At 30.6% G+C, this 26,273-nt stretch overlaps 1 pseudogene across 3 annotated transcripts; it reads left to right on the top strand.

Moving 5' to 3' along the window:
- The first annotated feature begins 2,202 nt into the window (after positions 1-2,202).
- Positions 2,203-24,921, top strand: LOC148301260 (guanine nucleotide-binding protein subunit gamma-e pseudogene; annotated as a pseudogene). Of its 3 annotated transcripts, none has more exons than XR_015838823.1 (2): positions 2,203-2,337; positions 24,709-24,921. The product of XR_015838823.1 is annotated as a guanine nucleotide-binding protein subunit gamma-e pseudogene, transcript variant X1 (transcript). The 3 variants fall into 3 exon arrangements; XR_015838825.1 differs by lacking the exon at positions 2,203-2,337 and adding an exon at positions 12,814-12,952; XR_015838824.1 differs by lacking the exon at positions 2,203-2,337 and adding an exon at positions 12,832-12,968.
- Positions 24,922-26,273: the final 1,352 nt, after the last annotated feature.

Genomic DNA, 26,273 nt, shown 5'->3' on the forward strand with positions numbered 1-26,273 from the left:
TATATATATATATATATATATATATATATATATATATATATATATATATATATATATATATATATATATATATATATATATATATATATATATATATATATATATATATATATATATATATATATATATATATTTATATATATATTTAATATAAAAATAATAAAACCCTTATACGCACCCCAATAGTGCATAGGGCACTGCTTCATATAAACGCAGTGTTATCTTGATCGTTTACACATGAAGGAAAGGTGATCAGCCCTCCGCTTGATTGTTAATATTGGATAAATATTAATTAATTGTTAATATTTGATAAATATTACAGTGAAAAAATCACTTTAAGTTATTTGACCCCCCCTGGGAATCGAACCCGGGACCCCCAGAATGGTATATATATATATATATATATATATATATATATATATATATATATACAATATATATATATATATATATATATATATATATATATATATATATATATATATATATATATATATATATATATATATATATATACATATTTATAAATTATTGTATGCGTGTGTTTACTAGCATATACCAGTGTGTATAAGTTTACTTACTGTTCTAAATTACTTATAATGCAATAATCGATCCACCATGTTGAGTGTTACGAAATCAAACAAGCTTTCGGTTAATTTACTCCCCCATTTATTGTGATTTGTTACATTCACCCCTATATAACCCCCACTACACATATTCGGGGAACAATAAACCATGAAGCGAAATACCGAGTTTTATCGCGATCAAAGTAACTTTGAATATTATTTATCGACTCTATAAAGCGGTAATGCCTGCTATTATAAATCACTAACTATTTTTTAAAATACATATTTAAAGTGCAACGGCATGAATACGTTTTCACTCGTGTGTTAAGTTCGTGGGGTTATGAGATCAACTAGGAAAGTCATCATTTTTATTTTATTTTATAGTAACCTATTTGTATGTACATATTAACTCATTTTATTTTCGTGATTTATCGTGTTTGTTTTAAATAATAAATACAAATAATAAATCATCATCAAGTTCCGTAGATTAACGAGTCATGGGACTGTTGGGATTTACGTAAATTTTAGAAAAAAAATGCCGTACATATATGAGCAATATTTCAATCAGAAAAAAAATCCAAAAAGATTTTTTTAAGAATGTTAAATCACATACCATTAAATTGTAAAAATTTTAACATAGTTCAACATCGGCAAACAATTTAAAATTTCGATGGAAAGCTTTGATTTTCCATGTCAATTTTTTATTATTTCAGGTGAGATAAAATTGTTTTTGGGGATGTTTGGGTGGAAATAATAGGTAGAATTACATATACATTTATTGTATATATTTCATTGAGTGATCACTTAAGCCAGAAAATGACAGGTAGAGAAATTGAAATAAAAATAATTCAAACAAATTTAATTACAATAATTCCGTGAGAATAATAAAAGCACAGGAAGTGGAATTGCGTAAGAAGGTAAGAAATAGAGGGAAAGAATCCAAAAAAGAAGAAGTTGGACAGTAAGGTACGTTTAGGTTCGGTTGTATGTGGTCATTAGAGTACATAATTTAATTAAAAACAAATCAAATAAATTTATTGACTAATTTTATGAAAGAATTTTTTTTTAAACATACGAAGTGGGATTGGGTAAAATGTAAAAGAAGAGGGAGAATATCCCAAAAATATGAAATCGGGATATCTCCTTAAAACAGTTAGGTTTTAAGGAGAAAGGGCAATTTTTAATATCATTCTTGGAGATCATCAGAGAAATAATATGTTTTCAGTAAAGATTTAATTGATCCTTGAATCTAGACGGAAAAGAAATTACTATAAATTGCCGCGGTATGTCTAAGAATAAAGTGTTTACTCAAAGTTTCCTTAAGTAATTAAATTTCTAAAGTTAATGCTTAAACTTCCACATAAACTTCATTATATCAGATGAGAATGAATAAAAAAATGTTAGTTACTTTTTTAGAGCGCTCAATGTTAAGCACCCCTGAGTGCATACACACCGACCACCTAATAGTACCAGCTCCACCCCCCTCCCCCCGGGAAACGAACCGTCAACTGTTCAGTCTACCGTCACCATTCACCTACGTTGCATGACTCTCTGCTCTTATCGATCTAGCATCGAATTCCGCCAATCAAGTCTCGTCTTCGGTGCAACAGTTTGCTAAATCCAACCGCAAATTTCGGCGCGGATTGCCGACAATTGGCGGGAAATTTTCAATTTGCGTGACCAAATTTTTATCAAACTAACAAGTGAGGTTAAATTCGTTAATATACCACGTTATCTGGATTACGATCGGCTACATACCTTCAAAGAGCTTGTGAGTAATTATATTCTTTTATTTATTTATACATATATTTAATAATAAAAAACTCTCTCTCTCTCTCTTTCTCTCTCTCTATCTCACTAACCCTTATCCTCACCCAACGGAGCATAGGGCACTACGTCATTTATACGTAGCGTTATTTTCATTGTTAAATACATTAAGGAAATGTGATCAGCCCTGCGCTTCAAGTAAAGGTTCAAGAAGAATTAGTAGGTAGACAAAAATAGCAGCAAAGGTTAGGACACTCGAGGTTACATACCCAAATTCGAAAAAGCTGGTATAATTATTTACTTCTGTATAATATTAGAACATCGAAGAAATAAGTCTTTACTAAAATATATATTTACTTGTATTTATCATTAAAAAAATAATAAAAATATTAAACGTATTTTATAAATGTACAGAATCGATGAAACATCAATTTACCTTGTGAATTAATTCACAGCCATTTCATAATTTTCAAAAATATTCATAAACAATATTATTTTGTAAAATAAAAATTAAGCCGTACTTATTATTCTGTTTTTTGTGTAATACCACTCAAAAATCACTATGAGTGGTATAACTGAAAATAAGATAGATGTTAACGAGAGTGTTTAGTACTTTAACTACACAGTTAATGATGTTATTCAAATACAATTATTTTGGTCTGTATAAGAAACTGAAATATATTATTTTTTGACATCTCATCAAAGGTGAAGAAAAATATGGAAGTCTGGGCATTACCGAAGCCGACGACCGTCATGGGCTGGTTTAAGTGTTTATTACTTCATTAGTGTATTGCTTTACACACGTGTAACATTCACTAATTCTACCCATTATTGACAACCGCACTAATCAAATTCTTGGAAGTTCTGTATATATGAACCAATTTTGAAACATTGTTCTTGAAACACTAGAACTTCACTAGAGACATCTATTGGTGTGATGAAAAGAAGCTATTTATTAAGCAGATTCATCGTTGATGAGAAGTCAAAAAATAATATGAAAAATAACTCCTATAGTTGGAGATAATCCAGATTTGTAAACATGTAATTGGACTCACTCAAAATGTTGTAAACTGAAATATGTTCATTTATAAAACGATTTATTGATATTTCCAGTACTAAAGTAAAAAAGGACATAAAACACAACTGTTGGGTTATTTACAGTTCACTAATAGTCAACCATAATTTCTGGCGGTCTTTTTTCGAGACCCGTATAAGGCAATATATTACAGTTCTAATACCTTTGAACGAGTGCATAAAAAAAACTAATCGAAGTATTGTTTCAACATGGTAGCACCATACATCAAACATATTACCGGGCCGACACGTTCAAAGGCTGATGAAATGGGAGAGTAATAGAAAATGTACAAGGAATTCGGTCACGCGACCAATTTAAGGGCCCGTGGGACGCCCCTCTGAACAACGAAAAGTTGACTTTACATAATTTATATTTTATTCATTACATTAATAAATGAACTCGGGGTATATTAGACAGTTACATCACTATTCTGTCCTCATAAAGGGACGTTCCTCATTTAACATGTATTTAATTTTATTACCGTTGAATTAACTTCAAATTCAGAATGCGAACGACCGCGCTAGAGGTTGGACGTGAAAAATATATAAGTATGTAATATATTTAAATTTAAATTGATTTTTTTTAAAGTGTAAAAAAATATTGTTACCATGTATTAATTTAGAAAAAAAACTTTTTTCAACACGAAAACGGTATTTTAATAAAAATAAAATAAAAGATAATAATGCAATATCTGCACTCTAACACTTATATTTATAGGAATGCAGTTTATTAAACTAATTTATGAGTTTAAAAAAAATCTTCTTTTTATGAAATACTAGCTGTGCCCGGCTATGCGTTGCTGTAGCTTGATGTGGTTAAATGGAAAAGAATGTCAAAAGAAATTTTACTTTGCAGTGTTTGTTGGTAAAATTTATTTTGACAGCTGTCATGAAACACAGTATCCGCTATAACAGTCTTTAAAATGCTGTTGTTTGATCAATAGATGGTGCTGCCTTCGCGGAGAAAAGACTTTTATTTTATTTTGTTTTTACCTATCTCAGGTAAAAAACACGCGCGTATTTGAATTCAGCGTTCGGTGTAATCCATAACTTCTAATTTGAGGCAATATAATGAAATGTCAATCACTTAGGTTTTGTCGATTACTCCAGAAGTACCTAGTTTGTAAAGTTTGTGAATGACTCGCTACTAATGACGGTTGTTTCCATGCTAGCCATTTTAGGTAACACTATAGAAATGCACATTAACATCTGTGAATATATGACTATCATTTCAATTTCTCATGCATTAACTTACTATTTACTACATCCATACTGCTCCATATATGAGTAAGAGTAAATCCTCCTAAAATCTTAGCGTCCTCCTAAGTCAGGTTCCATAGTTTAAACGAAAACTGTCCACGAATTGTCAGCAGAGGATGTCCTGCATGTCAGGAACTAGATGCTATATAAAAGACACAAGCTTAATGGTTTCTTCAAAAGACATGAAAAGTTTATTAGCCTAGCTAAAAAATCTGATTTCCTTACTGATAGATACAACTACAGTTTACTGCATCTTTTGCCTTTCTCCACATTCCTCACGAAATCAAACGTCGAAATGACGTCTAAAATTTGTCATAGACAACTAATCTCTAAGCTAAATAAAAGGGTATCCTAGGTCCTTGTGAAGTATCACACTTTACAGCTGTATAAAATATAAGTAAAGAGTAAGTACCAAGCATTGTCTAGAGAATACAAAGTCTTCAATGAGTTTAAATCCGATCTTCAGACATCCTTCATACTGCTGAATATTGTCTCAGCGAGTTTTAAACGAACTCCCATTTCGATTAATGATCCGGCCTTTATTTTTATTTTTTCAAAAAACTATTTGTTTTACAAATTCTGCTCAAAATGATGTAGTTAATACAATATTTTTATTGATTATGTTTAAAGGACAATTAAAAATTCTACATTATTATTAGAAATATTTGAGAACATATAAAAATATAAATGTGGGGTGATGTAAACTCATTATATATGAAAATTAGACCTCATTTTTTTCCACAAAAGTTGTGACGATTATTTTTTTATGTATTTTAATAGCGTGCCGGGAAAATATACACCTGTGTAGTAGACAAATGATAGTCAGAAATTGTTAACGTTTTTGGGCAACTAATTGTTTTATTTGATTGATTTATCATTCACATATATCAATCGAATAAAACAATTAGTATTTTGTATTTTTGAACATTAAAATGTAGAAAAAATCAATTAACTCGTTCTAATTAGACTGTCTTTCAATTTGTTTTATTTTTTAATATCTGAGAATTTGAAAATAAATTCAACTTATCATAAAATCCGTTTGACAATTATTTTCTTACGCAATGAAAACCTAACACAAGTATGTTTTTATTTTCATTCTGCATTTTTTTTGTGTTGTGTGATAGCTGTCAATGTTCGATATGTTGAATAAAATTATATTTTTTCATCGAATATTGGTCAGGAATTAGTTTAAATCTTATAATTGAAACAATATTCGGGTTGAAAAAAATATTGTTGACATTTTTGTTTAGACTTGTTTTACACCGATCAAGTTATTTACAACTTTTAAAATTCGGGCAACGAAACTTCTCACAAAAAGCTTTGTTTGGTGGAAATTCAAGTTTATATCAACATTTTTACCAACGAATGTGGTACACAAGGTACATTTCATATACGTTTACATGACCTTAAAGCCTCGATATACTTTGCAGCACCATCGTATCATAATCACCATCATGTCGGCTGTAAAAACCTTTCTAACTCAGAACCGTTTCATTATACAAGCGTGTACTTCAAATGTCATCATAATCTCATTAGTTGCATGATGCACGGATTAAGTTCAAAGTTCACAGGTGAATTGAATTCTTATTAAACATTTAGACTTGTTTGACATTTAAAATAAACTATATTTATCAACGTGTTGAATTATTTACGCAGTCTATCTGTTGTTATAATACTATCTAGGGATATAATAAAAAAATACGTGGCTAGAGTAGGTTCCTACTTTGTGCATATAAATCGGTTTACAAATATCTACTCCATATTAAATAACTGAAAATTATAATATATGTCAGTTAATTCAAAGAATTTGTCGTGTACCCTTTATTTAATATTTTTGTTGTTGTTGTTGATTAAAAGCTATTTAAAAGGTTTTTTTAGAGATTTCTCAAGGTTATCATAAAACAGATTTATGTTTTATCCCACAAATGATCTTAATCTGAAAAATATTTCAAAAAAATAGTATGCACATTAGGTTAATAATTTTTTAAAAGGAACGTTAATTTCATAAATTTTGTGGCCTTTTTATCGAACGATGCCAGCCAAAATGTGAGTTAGGAGCTCTTAACATTGCCAAGTAGTTTGATTATTATCATTCTTCTTAATATATATTGTCCAACTATCAAAAATTATCATTCACGCCATGGTTACTGTATTCCCACAAAAATTATTATCATTCACTGTGATACACGCTGTAATACTGTTACCAAGATTAAATATTAACCCGGTCATTATTACCCGTGATACATCCTGTAGTTTTACTGTCGATATTTATGATTTACCACTTTGAATACAGACTAAACTGTGAATACAGAAATACCAACCAATGTTTATCAATCGCCTATTATCCCGCTCTCAATATTTGTTATTCGCCAAAATGCAGTCTAGGACTGTTATCAGATGTCATCCAGAAGCGAGAACAAGCGAATAGTGTTTCATAACCCCCAAAGCGCCTAAACAAGCCGTCTATCTATTTTCAATACGCTCCGCTCCCCATATCGCATCATCTTCCGTGCAGGCGAACCCTTTCAGCAGCGCAGACGCGCAGACGATACGGGCAGGCGGTCCCGAGGGGTTACCTCAATCTCCGAGAAGATGTCTGGATCGACTCACTCGCGGTCTGGTGGACCAATACACTGTTCCGTTCCAGGAATTTCAAATTGAAAGTATTATCATATCGTGGGAACTGTTGAAGTTTTGAGTGCATTTAAAAACGATAAAATCAATAAGCACAAAACTTTGTAAATAAAAAAAAATATACTGTAGGTTTTAAGAAATTGTGGTATTTACTAAGTAAAACATTAATTAAAAATGGATAGATTTTACCACAAAGTGACTGCCGAATCAATGAATGAAAAAAATATTTGTGAAAATTGCTGACAATATTTTTTTATTGCGACGAAATAGCAACTGGACAAAAAATAATCTAATATATTTTTTTTCAAATCTATAACGGTCTTATTTGAATTTAATAATTAGATGAAGGTGTCTTAATTGAGAAAAAAAGCTAGATAGAAGATAGAAGCCTGAGGCTTCCAGGGCTTACGACCTGGTATTCGGCAGCCTTAAGTGATAACTGTATACACTTGTGTAACGTTCACCATTCTCCTCATTATTGAATGCATAATGTACTTAATTTTAAAATATATAAATATGCACTCGTATTGAATTCCTTTCATAAGTTAGTTGTATTTTTGATACATGCGAAATTTCAGTTGACGCTGGTGCCATTACATACTCCGTCTTAGTTGAGAAACTTATTGTAAAGTACTCGTATATGTCCTATTATTCATTTTTAAATAAAAGGCATTGAATACTTAATATATCTTCATTGGTCTCTTTCGTTAATCTAGAGTATAGATTCTAGAGAAAATTTCAAGACACAAGGTTTAAAAAAAAAAGTTAACTTATTTAAAGCAATTTCAGGCTTAGTCTAACATTTTATGAAATGTGTTTATTTAAATCAGTTTTGACTTCGCGTTTTGATATTTACTGTACTCTTTAACTAAACCCCCTTCCATCTTTATTATCATTTATTTCTATTCCATTGACCGCTTCATACATTGTTAGTTATAATGGTGTATTCTAATATACTCATTTTCATATTTCTTTAGAATTATTCTTTGAATTTCATAGTGCTATCGACATAATAGTCATTGTAACGCTTTTAATCCGATGTAGGACTGCCAGAAGCAAAATGGGTGCGAAAATATTTTCAATAAAAAAAAATGTTTAATAATTCTATGCTGATAAAGCACTTGGAAAAATAATTACAACCAAACAAAAACGTTTAATTTGGTAAAAAAAAAATACAATAAGTGTTTTTTTATCTTAATTTAAAAATAGTATCTAACGGACTTTTTAAAAATTTACGCACAGTATAGTTACTAATGTTAAAATCAAGTGAAATGTTTTTTTTATTTAAAAAAATTGCTTGGAAATGACATAACTATTTTTTTTAATCCATTGCCTTCTAGATGTTGTATTTTTTAGTTGCCTCCTTCCCGACGAAGTCGCCGTCGTTCTTCACTTATTCTTCCAAAATTTATTAGCGATTTTTCAAATTTATAAATCGTTAAACCTTATAATCTAAGCCCCAAATCACTTTTGTCTTTTAATCGACCTAAATCTCCCACGTTTATCATCAATTGTTTAGAAAAAAATCATCCCCGCAAGATTAAAAAAAAATACTTAACTCATCTACTGTAATTTTTCAATTCGATGTCTTTGTTGGCAGAAGTATGGTTATATTTCATTTATTTTCAAAAGCTCCCTTGCGTGTAAATCTATTTTTAACTAGAATAGAATACGTAAACTCTACATAGTTTTTACATTACAAGGCACTTTTAATGAATACAAAAAAATATGAAGTATTGGTTTCGTACGAGTACAACTTGTCGGATTTTTTCCAAGGCGGTATTGTGCTTTAACACAAAAAGTAAAGGTTATTTCGAGTAAAAATGTCTAAATATTTCAAAAAATTTATTGATTTTAAAAATTTCATTTTTTTTTAATTAAAATATGTATGGAATGCAGTGCATACCAAATTAAGATTTTTGCAACCGAATGAAAGTATTTTGCAATATTTTAGGTATTGGGAAACGCCTAAAAACCTGATCGATAATTTTTATACAGCTTATACTTTGACCAGTTATTTTGTTCACAACATTTTGAGTGTGTTCAAATACTTGTTCACAAATCTGAATTTATCCACTTAGTGGTTATTTAAGATTTTTGACATCTTAACACAGATGAAGAAGAATATGAGTAGAATACGAATAGGTTACCAGTATGTAAAATAATCCGGGTTTGGATCTTGAATACAAATAAAAAGGCCTCTGTTATGAAAGCATCCAATCATAGATGGCTGTCGTGAACTCGATCACGGAACGTTATGAAATTGATCATACATGTATGACTTCCAAAATTAGAGTAATGTGATTGTCAATAATGGGTAGAATGGTGAATGTTGCACATTACACATGTATGACCACTCAACCAGCCTATGACAGATCGTAATCCCTGTAAATACCGATATTTTTAATGTCTTCTACATCCATGTTGCGATGTCAAAAATGTAAAATAACTCCTAATTGGAATAACTCAGATTTCTTAACAAGTATTTGGACACACTCAAAATGTCGGACCATGTTTTCAACTGACAATATTTCTTAACAACATTTTGAGTGTCCAAATACTTGTTCACAAATCTGGATTATCTCGTTATTTTAATCGGAGTTATTTTAATTATAGGAGTTAGTGAATGTTACACGTAGGTAAAGTGATCACTTAAACCAGCCTATGTTGGTCGTAAGCCCCGTAAATGCCTTGACATCCATATTCTTCTTCATCTTTGATGAGATCTCAAAAAATAATAAACTTCAGTTTCTTATAAAGACCAAAATAATTGTATTTCAAAAAACATCATTAACTGTGTATTTAAAGTACTAAACACTCTCGTTATCATCCATCTTTTATTTTCAGTTATCCCACCCATAGTGATTTTTGGGTGGTATTACACGAAAAACTATGAATAATAAGTACAGCGTTAATTTTTTTCAAAATAATATTGTTTCTACATTCTTCTTCATGTACAACATTTTGAGTGTGTCCAAATACTTGTTCACAAAATCTGGATTATCTCCAATTACAGGAGTTATTTTCATATTATTTTTTGACATTTCATCAAAGATGAAGAAGAATATGGAAGTCTGGGCATTTACGGGGCTTACGACCGTCATAGGCTGGTTTGAGTGATCACTTTACACACGTGTAACATTCACCAATTCTACCCATTATTGACAACCACACTACTCAAATTCTTCGAAGTTCTATATATATGAACCAATTTAGAAACTTTGTTCTTGAATCACTAGAACTTCACTAGAGACATCTATTGGTGAGATGTAAAGAAGCTTTTTTATTAATAATATAAGAGTTTCTGCTTAATAAAAAAGCTTCTTTACATCTCACCAATAGATGTCTCTAGTGAAGTTCTAGTGATTCAAGAACAAAGTTTCTAAATTGGTTCATATATATAGAACTTCGAAGAATTTGAGTAGTGTGGTTGTCAATAATGGGTAGAATTGGTGAATGTTACACGTGTGTAAAGTGATCACTCAAACCAGCCTATGACGGTCGTAAGCCCCGTAAATGCCCAGACTTCCATATTCTTCTTCATCTTTGATGAAATGTCAAAAAATAATATGAAAATAACTCCTGTAATTGGAGATAATCCAGATTTTGTGAACAAGTATTTGGACACACTCAAAATGTTGTAAATAAATTATCTGGTCAAATTATAAGCTTAATAATAAAAATGAAAATGGTATTTTCTGGCGTTTCTCATGTGTGTGATTATAATCCGGGATTCGGATCTCACATACTAATATAAGAGTTTCTGCTTAATAAAAAAGCTTCTTTACATCTCACCAATAGATGTCTCTAGTGAAGTTCTAGTGAAGAACAAAGTTTCTAAATTGGTTCATATATATAGAACTTCGAAGAATTTGAGTAGTGTGGTTGTCAATAATGGGTAGAATTGGTGAATGTTACACGTGTGTAAAGTGATCACTCAAACCAGCCTATGACGGTCGTAAGCCCCGTAAATGCCCAGACTTCCATATTCTTCTTCATCTTTGATGAAATGTCAAAAAATAATACTTCTTCATGTACATTGAGATGTCATAAGATAATATGACAATATTTATCAAATTTTTATTTTGTTAATGATCACTGTTACAAAGTGCCCTAATGACTGTTTCGCGTTGGAGTTGCAGACTTTGTTTCGGAGGCGACGCCCATTGACACTAAACAGGCAGATCGGGGTTAGGTCAAATACAGTGGCGTGCGGGTGGTACTGTTCTACTAAACAAATATCATGCCTATTACCCGTCCATACTCCATTGCCCATCACACTCCAGGGCGTTTATCGCCAGACCAATAGCTAATAATCACGTCTACTTATAAAGCAAATTCGGTACTGCGATAATGTCATGGAACCTTTTAGAGACTGTATACATCTTGTATACATCATTTTGTAAAATACTCGTAAAATGGTGAATTTAACACATTTTGCACGAAAAAATTGCATTGAAATGTTACTAGTGATATTCAATTAGTATTTTTAAATGATACAGTAAGAAGAGAAAAAAAAAACAGACCAAAAAATAAATCGATTTACAAATTTCATACATAATAACGAGAAACCTTATTCTTTTAATTTAATCGTTAAATAATAACACTTCTTCAATAATAATACTTTTTTCGGCAAAGCACCCCCAATTGAGTGACACATCAATAATAACACTTCTTCAACAAACAAACAAAAAGTTTGTATGAGTTTAATGAAGGGTAGTAGATATCTATGAGTATATCAGAAATTGCATGAGACAGAAAATGAATATACTGTAATAATAAGAATAATAATAAAAATAAAACCCTTATCCGCACCCCAATAGTGCATAGGGCACTGCGTAATACAAACGCAGTGTTATCTTGATCGTTTACACATGAAGGAAAGGTGATCAGCCCTCCGCATTAGGTACCAGTCCAGGGTAATATTGAATAAATAGTACAGTGAAAACATTACTTATATTTATTTTACCCCCCCTGGGAATCGAACCCAAGACCTCCAGAACGGTAGCCGAGCGTGCTGACCATTACACTACGGAATAAAAATAATAGTAAAAACATCAAATTTGAAACAATCATTACATAAATACTTTTATTTGTTTCATTAGTAGGTAAAATAAAGTGGTGCTGAAAAAAATCTCTTATCTGTAAACCTTCACTTTTATATTTGACCTCCATTGACAACTCAATGGAATAGAGTTTAGTTGACTTATTATTTTCATATAGTTCATCACGCGGCGCCGCTGGGACAATTGTTCATTTTTCCTACAGTATTTAATGACTGGCACCTACCTCCACAGTTCGTACAAGGCACAGGGCCCAGCGTCTGTCGCACTAATGACAGTCAAGTGAAGAAGATGTCATGACTCCTAGACTCGCACTCTCAGTATTCAGTACCTACCCAGTCCGCCAGTGTGTGCGCGGAGACAAGTCATTCTGCACGCGCGCAATTAGGGCTCGGCCGAGCGCAGAGGTCGGGAATCGTTGGGGAAAGTGCTAATTGTCCCTTTTAAACTAATTAATAGTGGGAGTTGTTCCTTTTCGTAAATATTCAAGTTTGTGGTGTATCATCCTACAGATTTAAGTTTGGAAAAATCATTGGTATCAAGATTGGAGTTATTGGTTTAATTTGGAAGCTGTTAAAGATTCGAATTGTAAGTTCGTGGTCAGGCAAGTTGTATTATATACACACACGTACACACAATATATATATATATATATATATATATATATATATATATATATATATATATATATATATATATATATATATATATATATATATATATATATATATATATATTTATATATAAATGTAAATATATATATATATATATATATATATATATATATATATATATATATATATATATATATATATACATATATATATATATATATATATATATATATATATATATATATAAATATATATATATATATATATATATATATATATATATATATATATATATATATATATATATATATATATATATATATATAAATGTAAATATATATACACATATATAAATAGAAGTCAGGTCAGGAGTTGAAATATCGCTGGATATGGGTGAGGAGATATTGGAATGTGGAAGAAGCGAAAAATGTTTGCTAAGATAGAGTGGTGGTAGCATGCTATTCTCTCTTCCTACCCCTAAGGGGAATAAGTGTGATGGTTAGTTAGTTAGTTCTAATAATTTTGATTAAATCTTTTAAGTATTATCTGAATCAGTGCGTTTTGCACTACTCTATGTAGATTAGAGAAAAAAGAAAGAAATATCACAATATAAATGAAGAATCCTGTTATAATTAGAATATGGAAGTCTGACCAATTACAGATCCTAGACCTTTCGTTGGCTAATTTTAGTAATCACGTCATACATTTTGTAACATTCACCACATTACTTTTGTGAAAATTTGTACAAATATATAATATATTTCAGTTGAAAACTTCATCTGAATTTTTCGAATAAAACTTCGTCTGCGACGTAAATCAGAAACCTTCATAAAATGTGTGTTCAGAAAATTCACAGATGAAAACAAAAAGTAGAATTGCTTCAAAGTATTCTAAATTTAAATTGTTAATAAAGTTATCATTACTTAAGATCTGAATTATTCAAGTTTGAAGAATTAATTTAAATTTAAACTATGCAAATTTATAAGTATCGATTTGTTGTCATCATAGCTGCTAGATGTACTTAATTCAACTACTTGAATTTAAAATTATTCAAATTTGTGATCATACTAGCTGCTGTTTATTTAAATTTGAAACTCTGTCAGCCACTGTCGGCTGGTATTGGTATTGTATATAGTAATGCCTTATTTCCAAATTAAATTGATTCTTAGTTATTCGAAATCTTGTAAACGAACCCACACTTTGGCATCCTTTCACTTACGTATGCTGTTTGTCGTATTTGATTATTTTTTTAATGTTTATTATTTGCCTTATAAAATTCTCCTTGCCTATTAACAAGGATTTAAAGCATATTTGGTTTTTATGTCTTAAAAATAATAGTGGATGTGTATCGTTAATAATGAATGAATAAGGTTGATCCCTAAAAACACTAAAATAGATACAACAATACAATAGACACAGTGGATTCGAAATCTTGTATCATTCAATATTTGTGACATAGTTCTTTTTTTTTATTCATCATATCATATTTTCTAAATAAAACACCACTAAATCAAGATTTATCAATCTTTATGTCCTTTTGCTTCCTCAATTTTTGTCAACTCCATACTTTCCCTGGCAAACGTTTTGTCGTATTTGATTAAATTAAGCGCAAATTCTTTTTTTACTTAATTACTTCTTACGTTTGATCCACACAGGAAAAATATTTTAGGAGGCAATTAGTTTAAGCTATGATTTCCGATGTTGGTGAAGTCCTATCTCTATAAAGTAAAGGAAGTTAAATTGTTAACGTTACTAACGTTATATCATCACGTGAATGCTTACAAAACATAAAAAATTAAGGAAACTTAATGTATTTACTAAGATAAGGTTTCACTGACAACCGGATGGCCCTCCGTTTGTATTGAATAAGTCTATCGAGATCGTTAAGATAAATTCACACTAGTAGAAAAAGTATCTTTGAATAGAATTCCGCCATTGCCTATAGGTAAAACAGAAACATTTAAATTTCAGTTTAACTTCGTAAATACCACTATTTCTTACAATCTATTATTACACGTGTTTCGATGTATTCCGCAACATTTTCAAATAGCATACGGTGTCTGAAAATGAAATGCGACGAAATTCAGAAAACGAAAGACGCACGTGTGCTGAGAAGCTTAGACCGAAATCTCAAATTTATGGTATCTTACCTCGGATAGAAAATTTGAGACAAGTTACAGAACAACAACAATGTTACAGTGTGTAGTGTGAAGTTGTCTCGTAGAAGTAGAATAGAAAGACTTACTGTTATTAAAACTGCCATTAGAGCCTCTTCTTTAGATATTTTTCTTCTTTCCATTTGTACCAACTGTTCAAAATCTGTACGGATAAGACAAATTCTGAAATCTCAAACCATTTACTAGTTTTAATTTTGAAAAAAAAATATTCGAATGGGCCACATAATATAAAGTTTCATGTCCACCGATGTTTTTAGACTATTATTTATTGCTTAAAAAACTACCTCACAAAACGCAATGCCACGGAGTAGACTAATTTGTGTATAAACAGTAGAACGATTTTGTCTTTCAAACCTTTTAAAATTTTGAACTCTAAATATAAGTTTAAAAGAAAATGTAAATGGAGCAATAATAGTTTTCACTCATGCACATATGGACTGCACATACGTGTAAGTAAGAACTTTATCGAGCATTTCTTTTACACTTTTATGCCTCGAGTTCCGCAATTTAAAAGCTCTGGATAATGTGTACTTTACCCTTATGAGGCGCCAGTTGTTAAATTGTTCCATTTCGACCACTGGATATTATATAGTTGTAGACAATGTAAACCCAGTGATGTAAATATCGTAGTCATACAGGAGAAAGTGACCAACTGCAGTTTTTACAAAAACGTGATTATTAACTATTTGACATCTTACTAGCTTCATACTGCCCTGAAAAAAATCCCAGAGCGAATTTAAACTTGGAAGTATAATATTTTGACTTGTTAAAAATGACTAACTGCATTGATGTTTATTTTCTTTACAAGCAAAAGTGACCAAGTGACAGTTGGACATTATTGCTTGTTGTAACAATTTTCAACACCATGAAGTTAGTTAAAGTTCGGTATGAAACATTCGACATTTAAATGTTTCTAGAGAAACAAAGTGACTGAATTCGAAGTCAAATGGCCAGTAGAAGTAAATTGTTGATGAAAATGTGTAAAAATCAAGAAAGAGTGATCCATATAATGTACATGAATTAAGATTTGACGATATGTTAGATCTCAAATCTTCTTCTAACCTTTATCCGCACCTAATGGTGCATAGAGCACTGCATCGTATTGATGCAGTGTTATCTTTATCGTTACTTACATGAAGGCAAGATGATCACTCCTACGCTTCAGGGACCAGTCCAGGGTAATATGAAATAAATATTATAGTGTAAAATCACTAATATTTACTTTCAGCCCCCCCTGGGAATCGAACCCAGGACCTCCAGCACGGTAGCTAAACACGCTTACCATGACACTACGGAGACATAAACAGAACTCAAATCAATTTGCCAAAAACATGACTAAAAACCCTATAAAAATGAAGACAGCGAAATTGTTTCATGGCTGCAAATTAAATGCTTGCGATATGAGCTCCAGGAAAAAATATGTTTTAGTATTCGTATAACGAAGATTTTAAAATCCTGTCAGTATTTGGGTGAGGATTTTCAGTAATTTTTCCTCCATTAAATTATTTATACAAAGAACTAAGAAAAAGAAGAAAAAATTGTTGGTGATACTGGTGCAATTCTACGGGAATAGTATTGGTGGCACAGATCACTTTCTGTCAATATTAAAGAAGACAGAGCACAAGAACCAAACTTAGATTCTGAATCTGAGTCAGAATTATACTTCTTTACTTTTTGTATATTTAATTTTAAAAAGTTGTTATTTAAAAAAAATATGTTATGTTACCAGCTAGTTTATTTTCCAAAAAAAAGTTTCTTTCTTAACATAAATTAATAAAATAAAATGCTTTGAACTAAACTTTTGTATCTGTAACTAACGTTTCCAATCTAATTCTAAGAATCAAAAGTGACTATCTACATTTTTTCCTAGATTTTTTGCCTGGAAAAAGTGACCAACTGCTTTAAGTAATTTTAAAAACTTTAGGATGAAAATTTTCTAAAATATTATTTACTCATTCCAATATGAGCAAACATCTCTTTTCGCACAAAAATTATCACAATCGTGAAAACATTATTTCTTTGTTTTTAATTGATGAAAAAAGTGTAAAAACGGTTAAATGGCCCTCCTGAACATTTTACGTTTTGTCAGTTGGTCACTTTCTCCTGTACGACTACGATATATGTATTTATGATGTTTCATAGTTGTATTTAGGGTAACAATATTTTTTTGTTTATATTTTAATATGATTTAATTCGTGTTGATCGACAAATTATTTTAAATTTTCTTTAATAACAGTCAACGTTGTTCTTGTTATTTTCCTCCCTCTTTTTATCTCCTCTTGTATATATTTTTTACTATTACAATGCATTTTATGTATAAGAGCTAAAATCATTCGCACAAGAGTGGAGGCTTACAAAAAAACCATTGGCAAGTTTTATTAAAACTGTTTATTTAAGCAGATATTATTTTCGTCATCTTCATTCTAGTAGTACATATTTATTGATGATTCACCCATTTCAAATCAATTTTCAGATAATTTGCGTACTTTATCAATTTAATTTGATTACTTCCGAATTAAACGTTTTTAGTATAATATAATACGAGAGCTATTAGAAATATTTATTCGTGTCAATTCGACTTTATAACCAAACCAAACAATACTCACTGTTTTACCGACGAAATGGAAAAGTTAACCTTTGAAATAACTCCGCAAGATGGCAGTAATTCGGAAAATTCATGTCTGGAAAATTAATCAGTAATCGAAAAAAATATACCAAAATATTCAGCTTCAAAAAGAAAATTATTTGTAAATTGGGCCTTCATAAAATGATTCATGTAACATTTTTTATAAAAAAAGATAATAATCGTGCATTCACACATTTTATGTAGCAACCCACATGGAAACACAAATTTGGTTCCCTATGCTTAGTTTCAATTTGATGAGGGTTAGAATTTACTTTTTATGCATGCAAACGCTTTTATAATGATTAAATATGCAAATCGAAATTAATAAAAACTTGATCAAGGCGGTATATGAAAGATTGGAATATTTATTACGAGTAGTCGTAGAGACAAAACGTACTAATGAGAATATCGCTGCATATACCAATATAAAACAAAGAAGATAAAAAAAATATCTTACATTCCATATAAAAATAATTTCGATGTTATTCATGTCAAAATATTAAAAATAATTTTGGAGTAGCGGAAAATGTTATGCAAATAAACCTATATTTCTAGAATATAAATGAGTATAGATTTTTTTTAACTTGTTCATTTATTTGTCAGAAAATTTTTACAATATAATCCTGACTTATAAATGGGAACCCTGTAGCTCTCGAGTCGGGAAGGTATTGAGTGAACTAGTATGGAAACTTTGGAGGGACTTGTAAATGACAGGAATTTTGAACACTACCAGCTGTCTCTCAAGCGTAGCTGTAGTTAGAACCTAATTAAGAACATTATGCAATAAAGTCGCCTGCACAGGACCGTTGCTAGGTAAGGAATCACAGTAATTTGTGTTTGTGTATATATAACTAAATATATAAACTAAAACTAAATCACTAAAACTATCTTTTTTAATCGTCATCAAAATTATATATTTAATTATTCATCACGAACATGTTTTAAATATTTTTTTGATATCCATGCTGCCTCAATGATGTCACATATTACAGTCAAACCAAATACAAATAGAATTTAGAAGGCGTGAGTGCGAAAATAGCTCCCATTTTATGACAATATCACATTAAGCTTGAGTATGAGTGTAGTTAAAGTAAATGTCGTTTTAATCAAAATTTTGGTTTCGAAATATAAATCTATTTTTAATATTTTTGTTATATTTTACATTATTGAAAAAGGTTTCGATATGAACAAGTACCTACATAAGAAATGAGAATAGGAGCAATGGCGAGGGCACACAGGGTTGCATAACTATTGTTTGTAATTGGACAATTTAATGCGTTTTAATTCCTAACGGAAAATAAACTTATAAAGGATAATACATAAGTAATACAAATTGTAAAAAATAAAGTCACAAGTATATTCCGGGAATCAAAATAAGAATCTCACGATAAACAATAAAGCTTACCATTCGACGATGTTAGACAGAAAAACATAATTAAGTTATTTTCAAAATACAAATATATATATTTTTATTCTGATAGTCATTTACAGTTCTTAATTTTTAACTCTTAGTTTATCTTGTTTACAAAAAATAACAAAATAGCGATATTGGCACTCTATTTATTTTGGACGAGCGCTAAAAATAAAACCCACTATAAATATGTATTGTCTGTACCTGCACTCGGACCTGGTTTTTAACATGGCATTAATGATAACTTCATCAACCCTGTCAAGACTTATTGGGGTTCATTTAAACCTTAAAATAACGTTATTTTTAATTATGATTCTTTATTTTAAACTTTGTTTATCTTGTTAAAAAAAATAGAGTAGCAATATCAGCATCCAATTATTTTTAAAGTAAAACTCATTATTACTATTGTCTGTACCTGCATTCGATTCTGGTTTTTAACATGGCATAAATGATAACTTCATCAACCATAAAATGACTGATTGGGGTCCGTTTTAACCTTAAAAAAATAACATTGTTTTTAATGTGTCCCTGTAGAAAACACGGTTATGCTTCAACGAACAATTTGTGATACTTTCTCATAAAGTTTCAGATTTATTCGCACAATCAAAACTAAATATCCATAAATTTGCGAAAAAGTACGTTAACGTACGAACACAAATCAATAGTTATCATAAAACTGAAAGGAGTATCGGAATCAGATGGCACACTGTTATTCTAATGGTCAATAAATCAAAATACACTCGCATTTGGCAGTAATTTTTGGAGAGATGAAAACAATATTTTTTCAGATATCACAATGTTACATTTAGAGTGATTTAAAGTATATTATTTTTGATTCGGTATTAACTTTGTAGAATGATATGTTGATTATTTTAAAAAACTAACACTTGTTTAATACAGATTATTGAGCTTTATTCATTACACATGACTAGTTTCGAAAACTACGGTTATTTTCATCAACAGATGTTTGTCTTCTTCTTCTTAACTTTATCCACACCCAATAGTGCATCGTTTTGAAACAGTGTTATTTTGATCGTTACATACATAAAGGCAAGGTAATCATTCCTGCTCTTCAGAGACCAGTCCAGGGTAATATTAAATAAATATGAGTGTAAAATTACTAATATTTATTTTCACCCCCCCCCCCTTGGGAATCGAACCCAGGACCTCTAGCATGGTAGCTAAACACGCCAACTATACACCTCAGAGTCGAACATCACACGAAATATGTTATTAAAAATGAGTAATAAGCATAGAGAAAAACATGGATATTCTTAATAAAGATATCGATCAGATATAGGTACCCATATGACAAACAATAGTTTGAAACAATTTGTAATGTTAGGTTTCATTAATACAGGGTGTCCGAATGACAATCCTTCCTCGTTAGGTATTGATGTATGGATATTGGATATGGGTACGACTAGTACTAGGGGGTTGTTGCCCCCATTTAACGCGCCCAACCTTACAATATCACCCCTTTGCTACAGCACAACAAGGGTGGCGCTTTAGGAGGGTGAGCAGAATTTATTTTTAAACCCTGCCTTTGAAGCTGAATTAGGTTACAAGTAGACACGGATTTACATTTCACAGTAAAATGTTTACCTGAACGCAATAATTTAAGGTTTTTTTCGCCTTCGCAGTGTAGTGATCAATAATTAGAGCTTCGTACGATCACACATAAGGGCCCGGTTTTATTCCCAACGGAGTCCACCGAAAATTAGTTTTGGTTGTGAACCTACATAATGTTACATTTGGCTGACATCTGAAGCGTAATATTCGTATTGCAATACTCAATGTGTACTTTACTACTAATGTCTTACACAGGTTGTTGTTTTTTAAACTAAAAGATAATAATATATAAAATTTGGTGGTGGTTTTATTAACATAGGTTTATTTAGATTAACAGTGATAAGGAGATTGAAAGATTTTTAATGTCAAATCACAGTCAAATCAGGATACAATTTTGTTTCAAATTTTCTATAAATTTCGCAACTTAGTTCATAAAACAAACAAAAAAAATATTGACAAAAGAATGTCTGTCAGGAAGCCTACATGCTTCTGTATCAGATCTGGGAATGCGATAGGACAGCTTTTTATAGTTAGAAGAGAATCTGTGTTCTTAGTATATACATTAATATATTGTTTATTGATTCGGCATTAACTTTGTGGAATGACATGTTGATTATTTAAAAAAACAGAAACACTTGAATATACTACTTAAAAAGTTTTTTTTATATATACGACTAGTTTCTGTGAGTTTTCGAAACTAGTCGTATATATCGTAGTCGTACAAGAGAAAGTCAGGAGGGCCATTTAAGTCACTTTTGCTTGGCAAGAAAACAAACATCAATGCAGTTAGTCATTTTTGACAAGTCAATTAATAATACTTCCATGTTTAAATTGGCTTTGGGATTTTTCCGGGGCAATATTAAGCTTGTAAGATATCAAATGGTCAATAATCACGTTTTTGTAAAAAATACACTTGGTCACTTTCTCCCGTATGACTACGATATATAAATAAAACTCATTAAGTGGTATATTCAAGTGTTTAATTTTGTATTAAATAATAAAGGTAAATACTTTAATTTTATGGTTTTTTCGTGGATAAAAGCGACTCGTTATTAAAAAATAAAAATAGTTTTAAAAAAATCATATTGTGGTAGGGTGGGTATGAATCTAGAAACTCAAATAATGGAACCAAAACCCGGCCCCGAACTTATGCGAATGCGAGAAACGATATATGTTTTATGATACAATTCAAAAGGTAGTCTCATACATTTGTTATACTCGTATAAAAATTCTAACGAGGCTACAAATGATAAAAAGGTAAAATTACAAAACGTGAGTCACAGGTATACAAAAATAATAACAACAAAAAAATTTAAGAAATTTTCACACACTATACCTAAAAGATAATAATGAATAAATACATTAAACTAAAGAAAGGCGCTAAATGAAGGTTTCAAAATAATAACAGATCAAAGAATATGAAAAGATAAAAAGATTATTGAATCGATATATATTTTATGAATATTTTATTAAACAATTATATGAAATAAATTACAGAGGAAAATGATTAAGTAATGTCTATTTTAATATTATTGTGAGACTATGAGTAGATTTTTTATGTTTGTGAATTGTTTCTGTTATATGGAAGAACTACGTTCTATGATTGTCGATCCCTTTATTCCTCTAAGTGTTACCAGAATCATGAAGCGATTTCTGTAACATTTTGTTAAACGATCCATTATATATTATTTGACTGGGTATATTGACACGTTTTCACTTCGGCGACATCCCAAAGTAAAATCATTTCACGGGTAATCGATTGGGCATGTTTTAGCCTTTGGGACCTATCAGCCTTGATGGATCGCTCAAACATAGTCTTAGGCGTCACATTTTCTCTCCAATTCAGCTATCGGCCATTTTTTTAAATGACGTCACTTTCTTCACGCCTCTCCTTCCGCATATCGGCGTGGGGTTGCTTTGTTTGCACAATGCAGTAAGATTTATGGAGATAGACGTGTACTCTCCCCTCAGATTTTCTTATATTGCTTTAACCTGATTACGGTCTTCAACCTGAATAATGTTCAGTTGCTTAACTTACATTGAAAAAAATCCTGAAAGCCTTATTAACCTACAAATAACATTTATCAAATTACACTTATTCAGAAGATTAAATCAATAGAGCGATCTTTTCATGATAAATTTAATTTAATTAACATTAAAAAATGTCATTAGCGTGTCAATTTTAGAATTTTTTTCTTAAATATCGGATTCTTACGTTTTTCGTTTACCAAGATTTATTCGATATTTTTATTTTGATTGGTATCGTATTGACATAAATAATAAAAAAATACAGTATTTTGTAAGTAACTTAAAACTTTTGTATGACTGAGGTATTGGATGGTAACAATTTATTGTTATTTAAAATAAATAATCATTAAATCTTAAACTAAATGCAATAAGTTGCCTTTATAATTTTATTACATAGATCATGAGCGTCAGTACAAGGGATGGTTATGAATTTGAACATATGATGAAGTGATTAACGACGCGATTAATTATAAAACATTGAGTCGTACTTATGCTTCGAAAACCTCTAATAAACTTTTGTGTATTTGACGATTTGGTACTGATAAATCAATATTGATAAAGAAGCGGTTAGCTTCGAAACCGGTAAACATTATAATTAAATATTTATAGTGATTTTAAAACAAAGTTACATTTTATTTATGAAATGGAAAATCACAAAGTTCAAATATAAATTAGATTTTTTTTAAATATTTTATCAGTTCACTTGTTATTAATGTATAGATTTTAAAATAAAATGATCATTTTAAGTAACTTTGGTGAGAACTGAAAAATTTACAAAAGGTTGATATTTTTTATTACTGTTATTCACCTAATTTAAGGTGTGGTCTCTATAACAGTAACAACTCGTATATCATTTGGAATGTGTACATATATATGATTATACTGTCTACAATACCTTTGTTTAATTAGGTGTCTCGGTGGCAGTCTCCATTACAATCGATCCTCGTAATAGAGACTCATATTTAAGTGATCAAATCATATCTGCGTTGGAAAGCAATGAAGACATAAGCGATAGATAATGAAATATTAAATTATTACTATGCAATGTTATAAAAGTTTTTTTTCTGCTTTCAATGTTTAGTATTTGTTATATGGTTAATTCCAAAGTTTTATTTTTAGCTGCGAATTATCGCTTTGTGAATATTTTCCAACAAATAAATTAACAGTGTCTACCATACAAACATAACTATAATCACATGCAAATTTCAAGAGCTTCTCGCAAATTCGAAAAGTGTCAAAATAAGTCAAGAGATGATAAATAATAACTTATAAAAAAATTTTTAACCCTTATCCGCACCCAATGGTGCATAAGGCACTGCATCGTATAGAAGCAATTTTATCTTGATCGTTAAATATAAGAAGGAAAGGTGATCAGCCTTCTGCTTCAGTTACCGTTCCAGGGTTTATACTGAAAAATCACTAATATTTATTTTTAACCCTCATGGGAATCGAACCCGTGACCTCCAGCATGGTAGTTAAGCACGCTAACCACTAACTACACTGTGGGGCGAAAATAAAATAATAAATGAATAAACATTCATTACCACAACTAACTAACTAAGAAGCATCACGCCGCTTCCCCGCAGGGGTAGGCAGAGAGAATAGAACGCCACTCCACTCTGTCTTTGCAAACATTCTTCACCTCTCCACGTTCATGCATCTCGTCATACATACCCGCCGTTATTTCGACTCCTAACAACAATAACTACACATACAAAATAGTTTTGTTTTTACTGTAAAATGCGCTTAAAAGCAAAAAACAAGATCAGTGCAATTTGCAATGCATAAAAGGTCGAATTTCCATGGAGTAGATTAGAGTACATATACCTAAATTTAAAACGAGAGAGTGCAATGACAGTTCCGAAAAAAATGCACTGCGTTCCGCATTCTGCCGTTTGAATGGAGTTTTGTTACAGGAATATTACGCAGGGAGCCCCCCCTCCGCCCTCTACCGCCCCTCGGTCGGCGAGTCGACGCAAGCGCATCTGGGAGCTGAGCCTGCGCTATGGACGCCAGTATCTTAGCAGCCATGGATAAGGACGCACTGAAGAAGCAGATCGAGAACATGAAGTACCAGGCCTCCATGGAGCGCTGGCCGCTGTCCAAGTCCATCGCAGCGTGAGTACAAAATCATTATAAAATCCCTCTTCTCCCCGGCCGCCATTTTGGAGACGTCATTCACATTTTCGGACGCGAATTTCCCGTGCGGATCGATTTGGCGCCCGCCGCGCTCGCCGTTTTCCTTTGACGTTTTTGAGGTTATAAAACTTCTGCTAACACCGACGTGTAAACAAAAATAATTAAAATTAATACCGTATCATTTTCACGTGTGTGTACATTTGTACGGCGACAATTGTTTGTGTTATGATGATGTTGTGTTATTTATTGGTGACTGTGTACGATTTTATTATACAAAGCAAGTTCATTATTTCATTAACGGTAAAAAAACTTATTGCTCAAGTATTGCAGTAATATTGTAAAACCGTAAAAATAAAAATTTAGAATTTTTTTTCGATTTGATTTGAATGATTTTTGCTTGATATCTCACGATAATACTTGCAAAAATATATGCAACCACATAAATTGTGCCCCTGTAAAAAATGAGTGCATTTTAGAATAAACGGTAAAAAATCTTCTAATATTGTATTAAAAATAAATCTTCGATTTGATTTGTGAAAATAATATGATACATATTTAGTTAATACCTCACGATAATATTTAACCCTAAAAAAATAAGAAAAAATATAAGTAACCAAGTATGTAAATGGTGCCTTGTAAAAATGACTGCTCTTCAAATCAGCTTGCAACACCTTGCAAGTTTTTCACTTTTGTTAGATTACCGAAGATAACTAAAAATGAATTGATAGATTTATTTTAAGCCTTATTTATTAATGACTTTAATTATATGTAGGTCATTCGTCAAATATACATATATATAATCATTTTACATGTATCTCTTGATTTCTCATTTTACCACTACTAATTTTTGGATCATCAAACAATTTTTACATTATACCCCTGTAAAAATTATTGTTCTTCAAGCCAGCTTGTAATATCTTACAAGGTTTTCAGTTTTTTTGGACTACCGAAGATAACTAATAATCAATTGATGGAAAATAGTTGTTAGCCTAAATTATGTATGATATTAATTATGTGTACGACATTTGTCAAATATATATAATCATTTCATATATATCTCTTAATTTCCCATTTTTCCATAGCTAAATTCTTGGGTCATCGAACAATCTTTATATTGTACCCCTGTAAAAATGACCGTTCTTTAAGTCAGCTTGCAACATCTTACAAGGTTTTCAGTATTGTTAGATTACCGAATAAATCTCAAAATTAATTAAAAGAAAATTATTAATGCCTAATTTATTAATTATATTAACTGAATATTGGTCATTTGTAAAATGTATTTAATCATTTCATATTTATCTTTTATTTTTTCTATTTTTCTATAGCTTATTTCTTGGGTCAT

Source organism: Brachycentrus maculatus, unplaced genomic scaffold (assembly GCF_059751285.1).
Source record: "Brachycentrus maculatus isolate JH-2025_06_01 unplaced genomic scaffold, ASM5975128v1 h1tg000589l, whole genome shotgun sequence".
NCBI lineage: Eukaryota > Metazoa > Arthropoda > Insecta > Trichoptera > Brachycentridae > Brachycentrus > Brachycentrus maculatus.